The sequence below is a fragment of the Scylla paramamosain genome, chromosome 3 (assembly GCF_035594125.1).
Source record: "Scylla paramamosain isolate STU-SP2022 chromosome 3, ASM3559412v1, whole genome shotgun sequence".
In the NCBI taxonomy this organism is placed as follows: domain Eukaryota; kingdom Metazoa; phylum Arthropoda; class Malacostraca; order Decapoda; family Portunidae; genus Scylla; species Scylla paramamosain.
The window spans coordinates 23,402,388-23,420,207 of NC_087153.1; the positions used below are offsets into that span (position 1 = coordinate 23,402,388).

Below are 17,820 nucleotides of genomic sequence, written 5' to 3' on the forward strand. Positions count from 1 at the left end.
TAGATGGAGGAATTGAGTTTTTGAGGCAATGAACAATAGCTCTGCCCCAATCAGAAACTTTAGAAAGATCAGAAGTCAGGTGTTCTGTGGCTTCCCTGTGTGAAATGTTTACTTCTTGAAGGGTTGGACGTCTCTGAAAAGACGTGGAAAAGTGCAGGGTGGTATCATCAGCATAGGAGTGGATAGGATAAGAAGGTTTAGAAGGTCACTGATGAATAATAGGAAGAGAGTGGGTGACAGGACAGAACCCTGAGGAACACCACTGTTAATAGATTTAGAAGAACAGTGACCGTCTACCACAGCAGCAATAGAACGGTCAGAAAAGAAACTTGAGATGAAGTTACAGAGAGAAGGATAGAAGCCAGACTCTATCAAAAGCTTTTGATACATCCTAGGCAATATCAAAAGTTTCACCAAAATCTCTAAAAGAGAATGACCAAGACTCATTAAGGAAAGTCAGATCACCAGTAGAGCGACCTTGACGGAACCCATACTGGCGATCATATAGAAGGTTGTGAAGTGATGGATGTTTAAGAATCTTCCTGTTGAGGATAGATTAAAAACTTGATAGGCAAGAAATTAAAGCAATAGGACGGTAGTTTGAGGGATTAGAACGGTCACTCTTTTTAGGAACAGGCTAAATAAAGGCAAACTTCCAGCAAGAAGGAAAGTAGATATTGATAGACAGAGCTGAAAGAGTTTGTGGCCAGGCAAGGTGCAAGCACGGAGGCACAGTTTCGGAGAACAATAGCAGGGACCCCCATGCGTTTTAGTGTTTTGGTCCCTAAGAAGCTGAAAAATACTCATAATACACGTTTCTCATTATGTTGTTTTGTTTCCACATATAGGATACTTTGCATGCATTTTGGCGTTTTTATACGTAACAAAAACACTCGAAATGCACGTTTTTTTTTTTTTTATAATGTTATTCAGATTTTCCATATAGTGTGTTCTGCAACGTTTGGTAACGTTGTATTGCATTCCCATAAAGAGTGATTTCATTGTTTTTTTATCGTTTTCTTGCCTAACATGCTGAAAACACTCATAAGACACGTAAAGTCTTTTCGTTTTCCACTATATGGGGATTTGCATGCATCTTATTTATTTATTTTTTTTTTTTTTTCTACGTAACAAAGTCGAAAACACCCAAAACACACGTTTTTGGTAATGTTATTCTGTTTCTCCATTAACGGTGTTTTGCATACGTTTTAGCGTTATATACGTAAGTAGCTCAAAAATACTCAAAAGACACGTTTTTTTTTTTTTACATGCATTTTTGCGTTTTGCTATGGGGATTTGCATGCATTTTAGTTTTTTTTTTTCCGTAACAGAGTCAAAAACACTCAAAATACACTGTTTCTCCATGAACGGTGTTTTGCATATGTTTTAGCGATTATATACGTCAGCAGCTCGAAAATACTTTAAAGACGCGTTTTGCTATATATATATATATATATATATATATATATATATATATATATATATATATATATATATATATATATATATATATATATATATATATATATATATATATATATATGATTCTTTTCGTTTTTGCGTTTTTTTTTTTTTCGTTTTTGCGTTTTGCTACCTAACCATTTGAAATACACTCAAAATACGCGGTTTTTTTTTTCTCTCTGTTTCTACATATACAGTCCTATTCATTCGTTTCAGCGTTTTGGTAACTAAGCTCAAAAACACTCATAATTCACATCTCTCGTAATGTCCTTTAGTTCCCTCATTTAGGGTACTTTGCATGCATTTTGGCGTATTTGTAGGTAATAAACTTTAAAACGCTCAAAATACTTGTTTTTGGTAAAGTTCTACTGCTTATCCATGTAGAGTGTTTTGCATGTTTTTTTTTTTTTTTTTAAAGTTTTGGTGCCTTACATGCTGAAAAACATTCAAAATAAACGTTTTTCTATATGAAAGTGCTAATCACGCGTTTTAGCGTTTTGGTATCTATGAAGCTTATGAACACTCATAATACATATTTATGTTAATATCGTTTCTTTTCCTTATTTAGGATACTTTGCATGAGTTTTGGAGTTTCTGTAGGTAGCAAGCTCAAAAACACGTTTTGGGTAAATTTATTCTTCTTTTCCATAGAGGATGTTTAGCATGCGTTTGAGCGTTTTGGCATGTAGCTGAAAAATACTTAATGACACGTTTTTGTTAATGGTGTTTTCCCATGTAGGCTGCTTTCCATGCTTTTTGGCGCCTAAAGGGGGAGGGTTGTAGAATCGCTAATCCCATGTTAAATTGCCTATGTTCAACTCGTATCCCCTCCCTTACTTATAGACCATTTTTTCTCATTCAAAAAGCATTTTATTCAGGAAGGATAGGAGAAGGAGAAGTAAAAAAAAAAAAAAAAAGACTCAAAATATTTGTCAAAATCAAAATGAACTCCAAAGGAAAAATTTGAGACTTTGTTCGCCTCTCATAATTTCATAAGCTGCAATAGCCCATATATGGGTAACAGGAACAACAAAGGAGTAGATCATTTTTATATGAAAAAAAAAAAGCAATTTTGAGATTACAAAATAAAATTTAAGGGTTACTACAATTTACTTATTGGAGCTAGGGACTTGAAACTCACATGATGTATACATTAGAATATGTTGAAAAAGCAAATATAGTTTCATTTAGTTACTCCGACTGGTTTTGTACATAGGCCTAAAGCGATTCATGATTTCACGCTTAATTTCATGGCAGGGGGAAGGAAGAAGGTATAAATAAATAAATAAATAAATAAATAAATAAATAAATAAATATATATATATATATATATATATATATATATATATATATATATATATATATATATATATATATATATATATATATATATATATATATATATATATATATATATATATATATATATATATATATATATATATATATATATATATATATATATATATATATATATATATATATATATATATATATATATATATATATATATATATATATATATATATATATATATCTGCATCAGATATCTTTTGCATTAATATTTTAATTAGTTTAAACTATGAGCCATTAATACTTAGAAATATGGCAGATACTTAGAAATATACTTAGAAAATACTTAGAAATATGGCAAAAAAAGAGAGAAAAAAAAAAAAAATATATATATATATATATATATATATATATATATATATATATATATATATATATATATATATATATATATATATATATATATATATATATATATATATATATATATATATATATGTATATATATTTTTCTCTCTTTTTTTTTGCCATATTTCTAAGTATTTTCTAAGTATATTTCTAAGTATTTGCCATATTTCTAAGTATTAATGGTTCATAGTTTAAACTAATTAAAATATTAATGCAAAAGATATCTGATGCAGATACATTGATTATTTGCTGGATTTACGAAAAATATAATCACATATTAATGTTATTCTGTTTATTTATAAAGGGTGTTTTCCTTGCGCTGTGGTGTTTTGGTACGTAAGGAGATGGAAAACAATTAAAAGACACGTGTTTAGTAAGGTTATTCTCTATTCCCATATAAGGTAAACTCAATGCTTTTCAGCGTTTTCATGCCTAACATACACAAAAATACTCAAAAGATACGTTTCTTGTAAAGTCGTATCGTTTCCTCATATTGCATGCATGCATTTTGGCGCTTTGGTATCTAACAATGTGAAAAAGCACTCAAAATGCACATTTTTGGTAATGTTTTTTTTTTTCTGTTTCTCCTTATAGAGTGCTATTAATGCGTTTTCGCGTTTTGGTGCGTTTCTCGTAACCTTTCGTTTCCCCATATATGATGTTTTGCATGCATTTTGGCGTGTTGGTGTGTAACAATATGAAGAACACTCAAAATACACGTTTTTGGTAATGTTATATTGTTTCTACTTAAAAGGTAATTTGCATGTGTTTTACTCAAAATACACGTCTTTGGTAATGTTATATTATTTTTTCCATTTAGAAGGTAATTTGCATGCGTTTTAGCGTTTTGGTACGTAAGAAGCTCAAAACATTTAAAAGATGCATTTTTAGTTTTTTTTCTTCTGTTTTTATTCTTAATGTGGGTGCCTTCAATGCTTTTTAGCAGTTTGGTGCATAAAACTCTAAAAAAAACACTCACGATACACGTTTCTGGTAATGTCGTTTCCTTTCTACACATAGTGCGCTTTGCATGGCTTTTGGCGTTTTGGTACCTAAGAATTTGAAATGAACTCAAAATACACGTTTTTTTTTATTTTTTATTTATTTATTTATTTTTTTTGCTTCTCCATTGAGAGTGCTATTCATGTGGTTTAGCGTTTTAGTATATAAAAAGCTCAAAAACACTCAAAAAAACACGTTTTTAGTAATGTTGTTTTGTATTCCTATATAGGGTGATTTCCATGTTTTTTTTCATCGTTTTGGTGCCTAACACACTAAAAAACACATTTAAAAGACACGTTTCTGGTATTCTCGTTTCTTTTTTTTTCTCTTTTTTTTATAAAAGGGATTTGCATGCATTTTATTGTGTTGTTACTTAACAATGTGAAAAAAACAATCGAAATACACGTTTTTGATAATGTTCTCTTTCCCTATATAGAATGCTAATCATATGTTTTAGCGGTTTGGGACTTAAGAAGCTCAAAAACACTTAGATACACGTTTCTCGAAATCTCCGTTTGTATACCCATATAGGGTAGTTTGCATGCAATTTGGCATTTGTGTACGTAAGAAGACGAAAAACACTCGTAATGTTATTCTGTTTGATCATAAAAGGTGTTTTCCATGCGTTTTAAAGTTTTGGTATTTAAATAGTTCAAAAATACTTAAAAGACACGTTTTTGGTAATGTTGTTTTGGATTCCCATGTAGGGTGATTTCCATGCTTTTTAGTGTTTTGTTCCCTAGTGTTTTCGAGCTTGTTAGGTACCAAATCGCTAAAGTGCATGCAAATTACGGTATATTAAAAGGTACCATATATATTAAAAACGTATCTCCTGATTTAATGGAGAAAAGATCAACATTTTCAAAAACGTGTATTTTCAGAGTTTTGAGCTTATTAGGAACCAAAATGCAAAAAGGCATGCAAAGCACCTTATAAAGGGTAACGAAGCGACATTAATAAAAGAGTGTCATTTAGATATTTTTAAGCGTATTAGCACCAAAACGCTACAAAATATCAAAACACCTTATATGGAAAAAAAAATCTAAAAAGTTTCTTTTCAGTGTTTTTGATGTTCTTACGTACAAAAACGCTAAAACGCGTGCAAAACACCGTTTATGGAGACGCAGAATAACATTAGCAAAAAAGTTTATTTTATTTATTTTTATTTATTTATTTATTTATTTATCTTATATATATATATATATATATATATATATATATATATATATATATATATATATATATATATATATATATATATATATATATATATATATATATATATATATATATATATATATATATATATATATATATATATTATCTTGTCAGGTACAAAAATGACAAATTTGCCGATATTGGGAAACGAAACGATATTAACAGAAAAGTTTATTATAATTGTTTTCAACTTCTTATGTACCACAACGCTGTGTATAATGAGTGTTTTCCCCCATGTTAGGTGCGAAAACGCCAAAATGCATACAAAATATGAAACAACAACAACAAAAAAATGCATTTTCAATGTTTTTGAGCTTTTTAACGCGTCCATAACACAAAAAGGAGTGATTTGAGTGTTTCCCAGCGTCTTAGATACCAAAACGCCGAAAAAAAAAAATATACGAAGGACCCGATATGGGGAAATGAAACGATATCGCCTGAAACGTGTATTACGAGTGTTGTTTAGCTTAGGTAACAAAATGCTAAAACACGTGAATATTTTCTTTATATAGAGAAACAGAACAACATTACCAAAAACATGTATATTGATTTTTTTTTTTTTACTTGTCAGGTACGAAAACAACAAAGTATATGAAAAGCACATGCTATGGGAAACGAAAACAACATTACCAAAAACCTGTCTTGACTGTTTTGAGTTTGTTATGTAGTGCCGGGACGTAATATTAAGCTAATATAAGTAATATTACGTTAATATAAGTAGAATTAAGTTAGTATAAGAATTATTGGTAAGATTTAGTCGTTATTACATCATGCATACATCCCCGAGACATACAGACAGACAGACAACATGTTGGCGTCCTCGGGAAATGGGTGATCGATTTTCTTTATGAATAAAAGCATTATTTTTATACAAGATATTAGCTTGTGGCTAGAATTTTTCACCTTGCTACTCAGAGGAACAAATACACCAGGCCATGATATGAGTGAAGTAATGTAAATGTTTATTATACGGTTGAAACCAATCATTTGCAAATTACCATGAGGAAGAATCTGAAAACTACAGAGGGGGAGGATGTTCGTGGCGTGGGGAGACGCCGGCCTGACTCGCGCTCAGAGAGGTCTTGGCTTGCTTACACTACAGGGAAGCCAGTGGAGGTAAAGGAAAAGTCTGTGCGTCTCTCTTGTTTGTGTTTGGTTAGGTATACTTAATAGTGTGAGAACGGAGTGTTTAGTTCACGGATTATTAAGGTTGTGCAGTATTTCTCGTTATCATACGGGGACGTAACCACCTGGTTCGGTCCTCGGAAGGCTGATTAGGCTGTGTTATACCAGGGTTATAGGAAAATGTAGTAAGGAGATTGTTTATTCTTATGTAAACACCAGTTAATTATTTTTCGAGTCAAGTGCGTGAATAATACCACCCTCGTCAGGTGAATGAGACTGTATACTCATGTAATACCCAAACACTAATGCCCATTATTGTTATTGGTGAATGTGTGAGGTGTGTCAAATGATTAGTTCGGCCAATATTTACACTACTGTAATGAAATCTTCAACGCTACTAAAAGGATACTTGATGCTACCTGATGTAATATGAATGACGTGTGAATTAGTATTAACGCTACCACAAGTGAAGGAAAAATAAAGACCATAAATCAGCGAGTGTAGATATTTCCTTACCAACTAATTAGAGAGAAAAAAAAAATAATAATAACCTGGCTTTCGAGTGACGGGGGGGGGGGGGCATTACAGTTAGGTACCAATTCACCAAAGTCCATGCAAAGCACCCACTATGGGAAAAGGAAACATTATTATAAACTTGTCTTTTGAATATTGTTCAGTTTCTTACGTACCATAGTTCTGAAACGCATGCAGAAACATCCAGAGCGCTGAAACGCATTCAAAACATCCGTGTTTTTTTTTTTTTTTCAGCTTCTTACGTGCCAAAACGCTAAACGCATGGAAATCAAATTTAATGAAAAAAAAAAAAGAACAACAGTCCCCAATAAAACGTGCATTTTGAGAGTTTTGATCTTATCAGGTATAAAACATCAAAATAACTGCAAAGCACCTTACATGAGGTAACGAAACGGCATTACCAGAAACGGGTCACATAGTGTTTTTTGACCGTATCAGGTATCAAAACGCTAAGAAAGAAAAACACCACATATATATATATATATATATATATATATATATATATATATATATATATATATATATATATATATATATATATATATATATATATATTATTTTTTATCTTTTTATTTAGAAGGGACACTGGCCAAGGGCAACAAAAATCCAATAACACAAAACAAAAAGTCCACTAAGATGCCAGTCCCATCCATAGCGCTGAAACGCATTCAAAACAGTTTTTTTTTTTTTCAGCTTCTTACGTGCCAAAACGCTAAACGCATGGAAATCAGATTTAATGGAAAAAAAAAGAACAACAATCCCTAAAAAAAAAACATGCATTTTAAGAGTTTTGATCTTATTAGGTATAAAACATCAAAATAACTGCAAAGCACTCTATATGAGGTAACGAAACGGCATTACCAGAAACGGGCCACAAAGTGTTTTTTAACAGTATCAGGTACCAAAACGCTAAGAAGAAAGAAAAACACCATATATATATATATATATATATATATATATATATATATATATATATATATATATATATATATATATATATATATATATATATATAATTTTTTATCTTTTTATTTAGAAGGGCAACAAAAATCCAATAAAACAAAACAAAAAGTCCACTGAGATGCCAATCCCAGAAAAGGGTCCAAAGCGGTAGTCAAAAATTAAAGGATAAGTGTCTTGAATCCTCCCTCTTCAAGGACTTGAAGTCATAGGAAAGTGGAAATACGGAAGCAGGCAGGGAGTTCCAAAGTTTACCAGAGAAAGCAATGAATGATTGAGAATAATGGTTAACTCTTACAATAGAGAGGTGGACTAAATAGAGGTGAGAGAAAGTCTTGTGCAGCGATGCCTTGAGAGGAGGGGAGACATGCAGTTAGTAAGATCAGAAGAGCAGTTAGCATGAAAATAGCGGTACAAGACAGCAAGAGATGCAACATTGCGGCGATGACAGAGAGACTGAAGACAGTCAGAGGAGAGGAGCTGATGAGACGAAAAGCTTTTCATTCCACCCAGTCTAGAAGAGCGGTATGAGTGGAACCCCCAAGACATGTGAATCTTACTCCATACATGGACAGATAAGGCCCTTGTACAGAGTTAGCAGCTTGGGGGGTGAGAAAAACTGGCGGAGACGTCTCAGAACACCTAACTTCTTAGAAGCTGTTTTAGCTAGAGATGAGATGTGAAGTTTCCAATTCAGATTATAAGTAAAGGACAGACCGAGGATGTTCAGTGTACAAGAGGGCTACAGTTGAGTGTCATTGAAGAATAGGGGATAGTTGTCTGGAAGGTAGTGTTGAGATGATAGATGGAGGTATTGAGTTTTCGAGGCATTGAACAGTACCAAGTTTGCTCGGCACTAGGCACCTGCCGAAAAGATAATAACTTCCAGTGAGGTCTAAAGCACTGTTCAGGGGGTGCTGTGAACTTATCATTAAACCCAGCTATGACCTCACTGAACGTTTCCCTTTGTGTCCCACAACACAAGGGGGCAGTCACACCCTGCCCTCTAAAGATAACTCTCTTCCTCCACACAAAACTACAAGCACCGAATAACATACACACCCTTCACTCAAAATTTCAAAATTCATGGCGACTCCTACACCAGTCTCGGGGGACTGGTGTAGGAGGACCATCTGGGGAGGGGACCACAAATGTCCTCAGGTCGGACTGCTCTTCTAACGACGACGCTAAGTGTCTTGACACCCCCCCCTCAACTTTTTCTTCATTAACTTCTGCAACATTCGCGGTCTAAGATCTAACTTTCAATCTGTAGAACACCACCTCTCCTCTTCTAAACCTCATCTTCTTTTCCTCACTGAAACTCTGGTGTCTGAGGCAACTGACAGTAGCCCCTTTTCTGTTCCCTCCTTTTTTTTTTTTTTTTTTTTATGTAGGAAGGATACTGGCCAAGGGCAACAAAAATCTAATAAAAAAAAATGCCCACTGAAATGCCAGTCCCTTAAAAGGGTCAAAGCAGTGGTCAAAAATTGGTGGATAAGTGTCTTGAAACCTCCCTCTTGAAGGAATTCAAGTCATAGGAAGGTGGAAATACAGAAGCAGGCAAGGAGTTCCAGAGTTTACCAGAGAAAGGGATGAATGATTGAGAATACTGGTTAACTCTTGCGTTAGAGAGGTGGACAGAATAGGAGTGAGAGAAAGAAGAAAGTCTTGCGCAGCGAGGCCGCGGGAGGAGGGGAGGCATGCAGTTAGCAAGATCAGAAGAGCAGTTGGCATGAAAATAGCGGTAGAAGACAGCTAGATATGCAACATTGCAGCGGTGAGAGAGGGGCTGAAGACAGTCAGTTAGAGGAGAGGAGTTGATGAGACGAAAAGCTTTTGATTCCACCCTGTCTAGAACAGCAGTATGAGTGGAACCCCCCCAGACATGTGAAGCATACTCCATACATGGACGGATAAGGCCCTTGTACAGAGTTAGCAGCTGGTGGGGTGAGAAAAACTGGCGGAGACGTCTCAGAACACCTAACTTCATAGAAGCTGTTTTAGCTAGAGATGAGATGTGAAGTTTCCAGTTCAGATTATAAGTAAAGGACAGACCGAGGATGTTCAGTGTAGAAGAGGGGGACAGTTGAGTGTCATTGAAGAAGAGGGGATAGTTGTCTGGAAGATTGTGTCGAGTTGATAGATGGAGGAATTGAGTTTTTGAGGCATTGAACAATACCAAGTTTGCTCTGCCCCAATCAGAAATTTTAGAAAGATCAGAAGTCAGGCGTTCTGTGGCTTCCCTGCGTTATATGTTTACCTCCTGAAGGGTTGGACGTCTATGAAAAGACGTGGAAAAGTGCAGGGTGGTATCATCAGCATAGGAGTGGATAGGACAAGAAGTTTGGTTTAGAAGATCATTAATGAATAATAAGAAGAGAGTGGGTGACAGGACAGAACCCTGAGGAACACCACTGTTAATAGATTTAGGAGAAGAACAGTGACCGTCTACCACAGCAGCAATAGAACGGTCAGAAAGGAAACTTGAGATGAAGTTACAGAGAGAAGGATAGAAACCGTAGGAGGGTAGTTTGGAAATCAAAGCTTTGTGCCAGACTCTATCAAAGGCTTTTGATATGTCCAAGGCAACAGCAAAAGTTTCACCAAAGTCTCTAAAAGAGGATGACCAAGACTCAGTAAGGAAAGCCAGAAGATCACCAGTAGAGCGGCCTTGACGGAACCCATACTGGCGATCAGATAGAAGGTTGTGAAGTGATAGATGTTTAAGAATCTTCCTGTTGAGGATAGGTCCATAAGCCTTCCGAGGGTTTAGGCCAGCGAGGGCATGGAAAACATCATTACGAAGAATTTTAATACGTGGCATCAAGTAGTCAGAGGGTGGAGGAGAGGGAGGAACAAGCCCAGAATCGTCCAAGGTAGAGTTTTTAGCAAAGGTTTGAGCAAAGAGTTCAGCTTTAGAAATAGATGTGATAGCAGTGATGCCATCTGGTTGAAGTAGAGGAGAGAAAGAAGAAGAAGAAGCAAAGTTATTGGAGATATTTTTGGCTAGATGCCAGAAATCACGAGGGGAGTTAGATCTTGAAAGGTTTTGACATTTTCTGTTAATGAAGGAGTTTTTGGCTAGTTGGAGAACAGACTTGGCATGGTTCCGGGCAGAAATATAAAGTGCATGAGATTCTGGTGAAGGAAGGCTTAAGTACCTTTTGTGGGCCACCTCTCTATCATGTATAGCACGAGAACAAGCTGTGTTAAACCAAGGTTTAGAAGGTTTAGGACGAGAAAAAGAGTGAGGAATGTACGCCTCCATGCCAGACACTATCACCTCTGTTATGCGCTCAGCACACAAAGACGGGTCTCTGACACGGAAGCAGTAGTCATTCCAAGGAAAATCAGCAAAATACCTCCTCAGGTCCCCCCAACTAGCAGAGGCAAAACGCCAGAGGCACCTTCGCTTAGGGGGATCCTGAGGAGGGATTGGAGTGATAGGACAAGATAAAGATATGAGATTGTGATCGGAGGAGCCCAACGGAGAAGAAAGGGTGACAGCATAAGCAGAAGGATTAGAGATCAGGAAAAGGTCAAGAATGTTGGGCGTATCTCCAAGACGGTCAGGAATACGAGTAGGGTGTTGCACCAATTGCTCTAGGTCATGGAGGATAGCAAAGTTGTAGGCTAGTTCACCAGGATGGTCAGTGAAGGGAGAGGAAAGCCAAAGCTGGTGGTGAACATTGAAGTCTCCAAGAATGGAGATCTCTGCAAAAGGGAAGAGGGTCAGAATGTGCTCCACTTTGGAAGTTAAGTAGTCAAAGAATTTCTTATAGTCAGAGGAGTTAGGAGAGAGGTATACAGCACAGATAAATTTAGTATGAGAATGACTCTGTAGTCGTAGCCATTTGGGGAAAACTCGGAAGATTCAAGAGCGTGGGCACGAGAGCAGGTTAAGTCATTGCGCACATAAACGCAGCATCCAGCTTTGGATCGAAAATGAGGATAGAGAAAGTAGGAGGGAACAGAAAAGGGGCTACTGTCAGTTGCCTCAGACACCTGAGTTTCAGTGAGGAAAAGAAGATGAGGTTTAGAAGAGGAGAGGTGGTGTTCTACAGATTGAAAATTAGATCTTAGACCGCGAATGTTGCAGAAGTTAATGAAGAAAAAGTTGAGGGGGGTGTCAAGACACTTAGGGTCGTCGACGGAAAGGCAGTCCGACCTGGGGACATTTATGGTACCCTCCCCAGATGGGGACTCCGAGGCTGGTGTAGGAGTCGCCATGATTTTAAAATTTTTTGAGTGAAGGGTGTGTGTGTTATTAGGTGCTTGTAGTTTTGTGTGGAGGAAGAGAGTTGTCTTTAGAGGGCAGGCTGTGACTGCCCCCTTGTGTTGTGAGACACAAAGGGAAACGTTCAGTGAGGTCACAGCTGGGTTTAATGATAAGTTCACAGCACCCCCTGAACAGTGCTTTAGACCTCACTGGGAGTAATTATCGTTTTGGAAGGTGTCTACTGCCTCCTCCTACTTTCTTTATTCTCATTTTCGATCCAAAGCTGGATGTTGCGTTTGTGTGCGCAACAATTTAACCTGCTCTCGTGCCCACGCTCTTGAATCTTCCGAGTTTTCCACCATCTGGCTATGACTACATAGTCACTCTCAAACTAAATTTAACCGTGTTGTATATCTCTCACCTACCTCCTCTGACTATAAGAAATTCTTTGACTACTTAACTTCCAAAGTGGAGCACATTCTGACTCTTTTCCCTTTTGCAGAGATCTCCATTCTTGGAGACTTCAATGTTCACCACTAGCTTTAGCTTTCCTCTCCCTTCACTGACCATCCTGGTGAACTAGCCTTCAACTTTGCTATCCTCCATGACCTAGAGGAACTGGTGCAGCATCCTACTGCTATTCCTGACCGTCTCGAACATACGGCCAACATTCTTGACCTTTCCCTGACCTCTAATCCTTCTGCTTATGCTGTCACCCTCTCTTCTCCGTTGGGCTCCCACTACAATCTCATATCTGTGTCTTGTCCTATCGCTTCAATTTCTCCTCAGGATCCCCCTAAGCGAAGGTGCCTCTGGCGTTTTGCCTCTGCTAGCTGGGGGGACCTGGGATGTTTTTTGCTGATTTTCCTTGGAATGACTACTGCTTTCGTGTCAGAGACCCATCTTTGTGTGCTGAGCGCATAACAGAGGTGATAGTGTCTGGCATGGAAGCGCACATTCCTCACTCTTTTTCTCGATCTAAACCTTCCAAACCTTCGTTCAAAACAGCTTGTTCTCGTGTAATACATGACAGAGAGATGGCCCACAAGAGGTACTTAAGCCTTCCATCACCAGAATCTCATGCACTTTATATTTGTGCCCGGAACCATGCCAAGTCTGTTCTCCAACTAGCCAAAAACTCCTTCATTAACAAAGTGTCAAAATCTTTCAAGATTCAACTCCCCTCGAGACTTCTGGCATCTAGTCAAAAATATCTCCAATAACTTTCCTTTTTCTTCTTTCCCTCCTTTATTTCAACCAGATGATACCACTGCTATCACATCTATTTCTAAAGCTGAACTCTTCACTCAAACCTTTGCTAAAAACTCTACCTTGGACGATTCTGGGCCCGTTCCACCCTCTCCTCCACCCTCTGACTACTTCATGCCACCTATTAAAATTCTTCGTAATGATGTTTTCCATTCCCTCGCTGGCCTAAACCCTCTGAAGGCTTATGGACTTGATGGAGTCCCTCCTATTATTCTCCGAAACTGTGCCTCCGTGTTTGCACCTGGCCTATTCAAACTTTTCATCTCTGTCTGTCAACATCTACCCTTCCTTCTTGCTGGAAATATGCCTACATTCAGCCTGTTCCTAAAAAGGGTGACCGTTCTAATCCCTCAAACTACCGTTCTTTTGCTTATATTTCCTGCCTATCTAAACTTTTCTAATCTTTCCTCAACAGGAAGATTCTTAAACATCTATCACTTCACAACCTATCTGATCGCCAGTATGGGTTTCATCAAGGCCGGTCTACTGAGTCTTGGTCATCCTCTTTTAGAGATTTTGGTGAAACTTTTGCTGTTGCCTTGGACATATCAAAAGCTTTCGATAGAGTCTGGCACAAAGCTTTGATTTCCAATGTACCCTCCTACAGCTTCTATCCTTCTCTCTGTAACTTCATCTCAAGTTTCCTTTCTGACCGTTTTATTGCTGCTATGGTAGACGATCACTGTTCTTTTCCTAAATCTATTAACAGTGGTGTTCCTCAGGGTTCTGTCCTATCACCCACTCTCTTCTTATTATTCATCTATGACCTTCTAAAGTAAACTTCTTGTCTTATGCACTCCTACGCTGATGATACCACCCTGCACTTTTCTACGTCTTTTCATAGACGTCCAACCCTTCAGGGAGTAAACATTTCACGCACGGAAGCCACAGAACGCCTGACTTTCTTTCAAATTTTTTTTCTTTTTATGTAGGAGGGACACTGGCCAAGGGCAACAAAAATCCAATAAACAAAGAAAAGCCCACTGAGATGCCAGTCCAATTAATGAAGAAAAGTTGAGGGGAGTGTCAAAACTCTTAGGGTCGTTTTCAGAAGGGCAGTCCGACCTGGGGACATTTGTGGTCCCCTCCCCCATATGAGGACTCCGAGGTTGGTGCAGTAGTCGCCATGATAGTTTTGAAATTTTGAGTGAAAGGTGTGTATGTTATTAGGTGTTTGTAATTTTGTGTGGAGGAAGAGAGTTGTCTTTAGAGAGCAGGCTGTGACTGCCCCCTTGTGTTGTGAGACACAACGGGAAACGTTCAGTGATGTCACAGCAGGGTTTAATGATAAGTTCACAGCACTCCCCTATCCAGTGCCTTAGATCTCACTGGGAGTAATTATCATTTCGGCAGGTGCCTACTGCCTCTTCCTTGAAATATATATATTATATATATATATATATATATATATATATATATATATATATATATATATATATATATATATATATATATATATATATATATATATATATATATATATATATATATATATATATATATATATATATATATATATATATATATATATATGCATATTTATTTATTTATTTATTTATTTATTTATTTAGTAAAAAAATGAGTATTTTGAGCTTCTTACCAAAACACTAAAAAGCGTCCAAAACAACCTTTGTGGAGTAACAGAATAACATTGGCAAAAACGTGTGTTTTCAGTGTTTTCGAGTTTGTTAGGTAACAAAACGCCAAAATGCATGTAAAGTACCCGATTCCAAGGAAACGAAAAAAGATTAACAGAAACATGTATTATAAGTGTTTTTCAACATTTTTTGTACCAAAACGCTATAATACATGAAAAACACGCTTTATGGAGAAATACTCGTACAACAACATAATCAGATTTTTTTTTCTCATGTTAGATACAGTTCCCTAAAATGCATACAAAGCACCCTACATGAAGAAACATAACATTACCAAAAACGTGTATTATGAGTATTGTTGAGCCAAAAGGGCAAAGTCCATGCAAAGCACCTTATATGGGTAAAGCAAACACCATTACCAAAAACCGAGTCTTTTGACTCTTTTTTTCAGCTTCTTACATACCAAAACACTAAAACCCATTCAAAACACCCATTATGGAGAAACAGAACAACTTGCCATAAACGTGCATTTTGAATGACTTTGAACTTGAAATTTGAAACAAATTTATCGGGTAAAGGAATGACATTACCAGAAATGTGTCACCTGAGTGTTTTGAGCGGAAGAGTCCCCAAACGTTGAAAATTATGGGAAACACTCTACATGAGAAAACAAATATAAAAAAACGTGCTGCTCTTTTTTTTTTTTTTTATGTTTTGAGCTTCTTACGAAATAAAACCCTAAAACGCTTTTTTGTTTTTTAGGTTGTTAGGTACCAGAACCCAATATGGAGAAACTAAACGATATTAACAGAAACCTATATTTTGAGTGTTTTTCAGCTTTTTCTGTAACAAAACGCTGAAACACGTGAATAGCAATCTACATGGAGAAACAGAACAATATTACCGAAATGCCAAAAATGCTTACAAAGAACCGTACATGAAGAAACATAAATCACAAAAAAAAAAACATGTATTATGAGGGTTTTTGAGATTGTTAGGTGCTATAACGCCAAAGTGCATTGAGAGCATTACCAAAAACGTGTCTTTTGGCACGCTAAAACGCATGCAAAATACCCTTTAGGAAGAAACATAACAACTTTACGAAAAAAAAACGTGTGTTTTGAGTGTCTTCCAGCTTGTTAGGTACCAAAACGCCAAAAAAACATGCAAAGCATTCTTTTTGGGGTAACAAAATAACATTATCAGAAACGTATAATTTGTGTGTTCTCTGAGCATTATATACACCAAAATACTAAAAACAATGGAAAACACTTGACATGGAAAAAAAAAACCTCGTTATCTAGAATGTGCCTTTTAAGTCTGTTTCATTTTCTTACGTACGAAAAAATTAAAACGCGTGCAAAAAAAAAAACTTCAAAAAACAGATGTTTTTGATAATGTTCTTGTTCCAAAATATATGCAAATTTTCTAATATGGGAAACGGAACAATATTAAGAGAAACGTGTTTTATGAGTCTTTTTCTTTTTCAGTTTCTCGCTAAAACACGATAATAGCACTCTATATTGAGAAACAGAAGTACATTACCAAAAACGAATATTATGAGTGCCTTTCCCATGTTTGGTATCAAAACGCCATAATACATAAAAAACAAAAAACAACTGAACAATATTACCAAAAACAATGAATTATGTGTGTTTTTTGAGCTTGTTAGGTACCAATACGCTAAACTACATGCAAATCACCATATATGGGAAGAGCAAACAATATTTTCAAAACACTAAAACGCATGCAAAACACCATTTATGGAGAAACAGAACAACATTACCAAAAACTTTGATGTGAGTGTTTTTCAGCTTGTTACGTACAAAAAAGCCAAAATGCATGCACATCATCCCTATTTGTGGTAACGAAACATTACCGGAAACATGTCATTTGAGTGTTTGAGCATATTAGGCATGACAACACTAACAAGCATGGAAAACACTTTATATATATATATATATATATATATATATATATATATATATATATATATATATATATATATATATATATATATATATATATATATAACAAAACATTATCAAAAAACTTCTTTTTTTTTTACGTAGCAAAACGCTAAAACTCGTTTCTTCTTTACGAAGAAACAAAACATTACCCCAAAAAAAAAAAAAATGCCATTTGAGTATTTTCAAGTTTGTTAGGTACCAAAACGCCAAAAGGCATTCAAAGTACCAGACATTGGGAAACGAAACGATATTAACAAAAATGTGTATTATGAGTGTTTTTCATCTTATATATATATATATATATATATATATATATATATATATATATATATATATATATATATATATATATATATATATATATATATTTTTTTTTTTTTTTTTTTTGGGAGGGGGGGGCAAGGGCAAAAAAAAATCCAATAAAAAAAATGCCCACTGAAAGGGTCCAAAGCGGTAGTCAAAAATTGAAGGATAAGTGTCTTGAAACCTCCCTCTTGAAGGAATTCAAGTCATAGGAAGGTGGAGAAACAGAAGCAGGCAGGGAGTTCTAGAATTTACCAGAGAAAGGGATGAATGATTCAGAATACTCTTCCATTAGAGAGGTGGACAGAATAGGGGTAAGAGAAAGAAGAAAGTCTTGTGCAACGAGGCGGCGGGAGGAGGGAAGGCATGCAGCTAGCAAGATCAGAAGAGGAGTTAGCATGAAAATAGCGGTAGAAGGCAGCTAGAGATGCAACATTGCGGCGATGAAAGAGAGGCTCAA

At 35.9% G+C, this 17,820-nt stretch overlaps 1 long non-coding RNA gene across 1 annotated transcript in view; it reads left to right on the plus strand.

Annotated features, from left to right (window-relative positions):
- Nucleotides 1–6,425: 6,425 nt before the first annotated feature.
- Nucleotides 6,426–17,820, plus strand: part of LOC135093033 (uncharacterized) — a 37,072-nt gene continuing 25,677 nt past the window's right edge. The window contains exon 1 of the long non-coding RNA XR_010263173.1: nt 6,426–6,498. This is a non-coding gene — a long non-coding RNA (uncharacterized LOC135093033). The remainder of the gene's footprint in view (nt 6,499–17,820) is intronic.